At 36.9% G+C, this 6,875-nt stretch overlaps 1 long non-coding RNA gene across 1 annotated transcript; it reads right to left on the bottom strand.

Annotated features, from left to right (window-relative positions):
- Positions 1–3,045: 3,045 nt before the first annotated feature.
- Positions 3,046–6,444, bottom strand: LOC141719641 (uncharacterized). Its single transcript, XR_012574144.1, has 4 exons — positions 6,219–6,444; positions 6,020–6,097; positions 5,113–5,157; positions 3,046–3,259 (listed from the first exon to the last, which is right to left on the bottom strand). It is a non-coding gene; the product is annotated as an uncharacterized LOC141719641 (long non-coding RNA).
- Between the last annotated feature and the right edge of the window lie 431 nt (positions 6,445–6,875).

Here is a 6,875-nt window from a genome sequence, read left to right as displayed (position 1 = left end):
GAGGGTATCTGTTCTTAATAGTCAGCTTATTCAGTTCCCTATACTATGTGCACAATCGCATAATACCGTCCTTCTTTTTGACAAACAACATTGGTGTGCCTCATGGTGACACATTAGGTCTCATCATTCCTTTATTCAACAGTTCTTGCAACTGTGAAGTCAATTCTTTCATTTCAACCGAGGCTAGCCTATATGGGGCTTTTTGAAACTGATGCCGTTCCTGATGCTAATTCGATAGCGAACTCTATCTATCGGTCAGGTGATAATCATGAAAGGTCTTTGGAAAACACATCCTCAAACTCGTGAACAACTGGTATGTCACATACATCGGGGCTTCTCTCTTGGTACCCGCCACGTATGCTAAATACGCTTTGCTATCTTTCCTTAATAATTGCTTTGCTTGAGCAATATTAAAAAATTTCTGGGTCTGACGCTGACCCTTAATCACAATTTTCTTGCCGTTAGGCATTCAGATTTTAAATTTCTTTCCTTTATAATCAATCTGAGCACCATTGCTCGACAACCAATCCATTTTTAAGACCACACCAAATTCTCTCAGCCTGAAAGGAATTAAGTCCAACTTAAAGTCCTTCCCTCCTAGTTCCCACTTGCAGATTAGATGAATCTCATTAATTGGAACAACCTCTCGATTCACTATTTCTATTCGCAATAATTCTCGCGTTAGAATCACATTAAGTTTTAACTTGGCCAAAAATCTCGCAATATAAAATACTTAGTTGCTTCAGAATTAAACAGAATATTTACAGTAACCAAATTGAGTAAAAGGTTACCTGCTATCACGCCCTAGCTGGGTTGGGGCAGTTGCTAGAATAATGTCCTAGTTGGTTGCAATTAAAGCACCTCAGTAGCTATTTTCCCAATTACATACCCGGGATGTTTCTCCCCACATGACTTATGATCCGGTAGGGGTGACCGAAACTGGTTATGAAACGTAGTCTTATATTGACCACCTCCCTGGGCGATACTCTTGCTTACCGGTTCGCTAAAGCTATTTCCGCCAGCTACGGTAGTGGCGAACCTGGTACCCACTGCGGGTTGGGACACCACTCCCCTCTCAGTCCTAATCGGAAACTTCTATTTATCGCTCTGCCGCCTTGGCTTCCGAACTCCTCTTCTTGCTCTCTTCCTCTTTTTGACTTTGCTCACTCTCTGCCTCTACAATCGAGGCCTTTTTGCACATAGTCTGTTATCTCAAGTAATGACACTCGATCCTGAATCCATTGTTTCAGCCCTTGCTGAAATCTCCTCGCCTTTTTCTCTTTCGTGTTCACAAACTCCGGCACGAATCTCGACAGTTCAATAAATTTGGCTTTGTACACAGCCACTGACATCTTATCTTACTTAATCTCTAGAAACTTCAACTCCATCTGAGCCTCCATAAACCTGGGAAATACTTTTCCCCATGTGATAATCACATCAGTCTCCAGGGTTCCTTTAGGTTCCCACTAATAATTTGCTTCTCCTTTTAACATATAACTGGTGAACACAGTCTTTTGCGTCTCTTCTATGGGCACTATCTCAAAGCTCTTTTCCATTTCTTTCAGCCAAGCTCTGGACTTAATAGGTTAGCAGTCCCTTGAAATTTCTGGGGGTTTTAACCACTTAAAGGCCTTAAAGACATTAGTAACTGGAACATGATCCACCTGGGTTGAGGGTGACAATTTAAATTCTCTCGAAGAAGATTCATAATTTGGTCCATGGGGTTTCCTCTCTGGCCTTCCCCCTCGTTAGTATCCATAGTTTCTTCTTCATTGTAATCCTCTAAGCCGAATTCATTATATTCGACTTCCTCGTGTTCTTGGTTATTTTGGTTTACCAATTCAGCAGGGTTTGCTCTAGTTTCCCAATATGTCGGGGTGGCATCGTTATGCTATTATAAAAGATCACCAATATAACATTATTCGCGTCTCTACTCATTATGTTAAAGTCGCTTAATAACTCACTTTGTCATAAATACATTCTTCATTCCTCTTTAGTTGCTCGCAACGTTATGCCCACGCACCTGATTTGATGCGTTAACAAAAGACGACATCCTGCCGAGAATATACACGTAGCTCCTAGTGACATCCCACTCTTGGAATTCTGCGTCAGACTTATTGGTCTTCTCCTCCAGTAGTTCAGAGCTTGCTGCGTTGATTGCAGGAGCATGAAACTTTTCAGAAATTATTCTGTCGATTCTCGCTTTCCGTGTCAAACCATAATGGCTTAACGGACGAAATAATTTCGTATCATCGCATAGCATTCTCATCTTGGGACACGCTAAAATCTTCCTTATAGGACATAGATTCCTCAATGGTATAGCGAATACCCTTCTTGGTAGAATCGCTGTTCGTCATGTATTGAACCCTTATTATCGGAACAATACTTTCAACCAATTCAGGTAACGTAATAACCTTAATAGTAAAAGAATTAAGCATCTTGATTCTTGCCTAATATGTCTCCTCAAGGACACTCTATAAAGAGCTATGAGTGGCAAGACTCGGGTTTTCCAATTAACCTATGGTATTGGGGTATCGTCTTCATCCCGCTTTCTCCGGAGACTTAGCTCCACTTCTATATCAACATTATAAAAAAAATCATGTACAATTTTCTCCTTTCCTCATTATGTCGATCTTAAACGATTCCATCAATTTCCGTATAACACTTCACATAAACACTTCAACATAACTCCTGGTAGTCCATCAACAAACTCTATTGGCTCAACCAATGGACTCTCTTTCGCATATAACTCTTAGCAATCTTTTCTCTGAGTGCTACAACTCATTCTCTTCCCTTAATGTTGGCTTTTCAATCGACTGTTAATAACTCAACCAATGCCTCAACTCTTAAGGCTAAGGTCCCCTTGGGTACTACCGTCGCGACTACTCCATAGTAATCCGACTACGAACTCGATGAGAGTTCTTGTTAACTTTTAGATCCTCAGTCTACCCATTTTACTCTTACTGCTTCCAAAACTTATAACCTTTGGCTCTGGTACCATTCTGTAACACCCCCAAATCCAAGGTCGTGAATTCGGGTCGTTACGATCACTTATTAATTAAATAATTCTCTTTTCACAATATTACTCGACCTTTTATTCAAACTCACATACACACAGGTTATATGCTTGGAAACATTATCAAATAAATCATTTCCACTTATCTACCTGACGGGGCTGGCGCACAAAAAGCCTACGGAACTCAAGAGCGTTCCTTACCCGCCTACGGACAGCAGTCCTGGTCTGATCCATGCTGGTAGTCTGTTGTGATATGATATATAAAAGCAAGGGTGAGCATTAAAGCTCAGCAAGGTATATATCCCCATAATTAAGTATGTAAGAATAAATAAAACCAATAATAATTTTTAGCAAAAAAAAAAAAAAATAAAACCAATAATTATACTTTGTATCTCCAAAGCGTTCTGAAAGTTTATATGCTTATCAAATTTATAATATTCTTAAAATCAACTACAATAGTATATCCACTGAATACTTGTATTCATCTCTTTCTCAAAATCATTTTATACTCGTACTCATTTTATTTCAAAATCTCAAGATGTTACTCGAACCAAGACTCTCAAATGGGTGTGATATATATTCATCAACATCCCAATTTAAAACTCAGCCTTATTGGCAGATTTCTCAAATGGATTTGATATATAATCATCAACATCCTTATTTAAACTCAGCCTTATCGGCAGATTTCTCAAATGGATTTGATATATATTCATCAATATCCTTGTTTAAAACTCAGCCTTATCGGCTATCTGTTGTATATTTCACAACAGTTTTTCCAAAATGGAAGAAAGGGACTATACTGGAATAAACCACGTATCGGTGATCAGCCGAATACGAAATTTTCTCTACTAGTAGAAGGAATACAAACCTAGCCGCCTTTGGGCTCATCAAGACACTACACGGTGGTTGCCCATTGCCGTGCAAGTCCGAAAGTCAATGGTCACATAGACCATATAACCGTACAATGCGCCACTCCGCGCTTGCATAATGCGCCACTCCGCGCCTGGTCACTGCCCGATACCACTCTGTGCCGGGCAGGCCACATTCCAGTCCCAAAATAGTTATATCTTTTGCTCAAAATCCTTTTTTGAAGGAATAGGTCGTTAAAAGTTGACCTGTAAATAAGATGTTTTATTCATCACTTTTAACTCAATTGATCTTTGGGAGTTGTCGGATTTTTGAATTTAAAATCATTTTCAAATCCCTATCTGTAGTAGGGTGACACGTATATTACTCACTTGTTCTTTATTGAACGAGGAAGCAAAACTCTTATGCTTCAAGACTAAGTTCCCTAAGGTTTTGATACGTTTCAAATGATTAATCTCTTTCAAGAGTTTTGAATAATTTAGAAAGTACCTTTGGGAATTATGTCTATTTTTAAATAAGTTTTTAGAAGTCCGAAGATATTAAAAATCTAAGGTCTCATAATTATATAAGAGGGATTTAATGAATTGATAAAATCTTAAGTACAAAGTATTTCTAATTAAGGTTCAATGAATTAATAAAAACCTTAAATACAAAATATTTTGTGAATAAGGTCCAACGAATGGAGACACCTTAATCAAATAATCAAAACATGATTTGGTATCCTATAATTGCTCTTTGAATAGTTAAATCTTTATTAAATAACGTGAAATTATTTATAAACTATTCAGTATATTTTTAAATACTTTCTGGATATTTAATGATCCCTTAAATATCGCTTTATAAAATAATCAATCAAGTAAGGGTGTCCCTTAAATGAATAAACCAATATTTCTCGAAGTTTAAGTCAAAATCTCAATCGTTCGCTTGATATATATATTACGCGAACGTACTTTATTTATCGAAATAGAAATCTTTCGCGTCCGGCTCTCTCCGGAATTAAATCGTTATTAAAATATCTTCAACTCCCATTATCATATATTATATTTGAAATACGTTTCAACTTCTCATACTCGTGTAAAACGAAATTTATTTTCGTAAACAATCGCATAATTCGTATGCATTGATATCATAGACAAGCATATATATATTTGAACTGTAAATCATGGCATCAATATCACAACAGTATATATATAGCATGGATAGTATGAGATAGGGTTTCGAAAACTTGCCTCGAGTAATCGAAGTGGTATGGTCTCTGGTGTTTGGTTGGCGATCTATAAACAAAAACCAACGGTCTAAGTTAGTACGCGATTAACGTCTCGCTTTTATTAAGCAACTTTCGCAACTACTCAAGTATAACGAATCTCCGATCGTCACATTCTCAACACTTATATTCTCACTTTATAACATGGTCGGGTTTTGAAATCGATCGTTCGCTTTAGAAAGTCCATTTCGAGTTTTAAGCTCGAACGTGAGAAAATGTTCGTCAAAACTAGGTTTTTTATGCGTTTCTCGCTTGCGCTCGCTTTACCAAAATATTTTTATAAAATCGAAAAATTAATATTTTCCCAAGATTCTTTTTGGACAGTCTTCTCTACTGTCATATCCACTTTTCACAATTTTTCCAGAATCTCAAAATTATTTTAAGTCCTTCAAAATCACCATGCAAGTGGACTTAAGTGCAGTTGGCTAATCGCAGAAATGTTTTACACTAAAACGACCATAACTCCTAAACCGTAAATCTCCTCATGATGATCTACACATGTATAGAAACTATAAAACAATATATATCTAGTCATGGCCAGTGGTTTTCAAATTTTAACCATTTTCATGGCCGAATGTCTTGCAGAAAACAGATCAAGTGCAAGAATGCCCAAACTCAATTTCTACTACTTGATCTTAACACAATCACTACCTATAACCATCATAAACACAAGTACTTCTCAAGATCCACCAACATGAACCTTATATGCTCTATCTAGTACCACATACATGGATTACAACTCAACATCTCAAGTCTTTAGCAAGAACATAATCAATACAAACTCAAACAAACACAATCCTTTGGATCTTAACACTACAACAAACATAACTCTTAAATCCAACCATAAAACCTTAAAGGATTGAAAGTTATACCTTCTTGGATACTAGGAAGGTTAGTGCTAGGATTATTGAGGCTTGGTTTTCTTAGAAAACACTTAGAAGGGCTAGATCCTTAAGAAACAAAACCAAGAAACAAGTTAAAATTTCGGAGTTACCTTTCAGCACCTCATTCAAACATTTTTATAAAATTGAAAAATATTAATTTGAGGCTGAAATTTGGTACGAAGCTTACCCATGATATAGAGAAGCTATGGTAAAAATTTCATGATATTTGAATGAGTATATTTTGAGTTATGAATTTTTCTTTCTCCCTTGCTCAGAAAATCCGAACTGCTGGAATGAAAAATGGGAGAGCTTTAAGTGAGGGAAAAGTGGTTGTTTTCTTTTGTGGCTAAAGTGTGGGAGTGTATAATGAATATATGGGATGTATGCAGCAGATTTGACAATAATTTGGCAAAGGTATGGGTTGGTTTGATTGTGTGGTGAAGTGAGAAAAGGGAGAAGTATGGCTTGTGTACTTGTTTGTCTCCCATCACTATTCAACACTATTCCACTAACTATTCTAGTTAGCTTCTAATCATCTAGTTACACTCCTAACTACTAGTTAGGACTTGGTTATGCATGGCCAACTTGCATGGGATTTAATTTCTCATTCGTTTATTTATCGTAAATGCAATCGTCGTTCCATTCTGATAGTTTCCACGTATAACGACTTGTTTCATAGCGATTTCTTTTATCGCTTATAATCCTATAACCAATTCCATTCCTTCTCTTGATCATATAAATACCTTGATATATTATTTATTTCACGTAGTATTCCCGGTTCTACGCCATTCTTTATGGATACAAAAACACGTAGTATAATTGTGAATCTTCGAATTCCGTCGGC

The sequence above is a fragment of the Apium graveolens genome, chromosome 1 (genome assembly GCF_009905375.1).
Source record: "Apium graveolens cultivar Ventura chromosome 1, ASM990537v1, whole genome shotgun sequence".
NCBI lineage: Eukaryota > Viridiplantae > Streptophyta > Magnoliopsida > Apiales > Apiaceae > Apium > Apium graveolens.
Note: the sequence above shows the minus strand (reverse complement) of the source record. Positions and strands in the feature narration are given on the sequence as shown.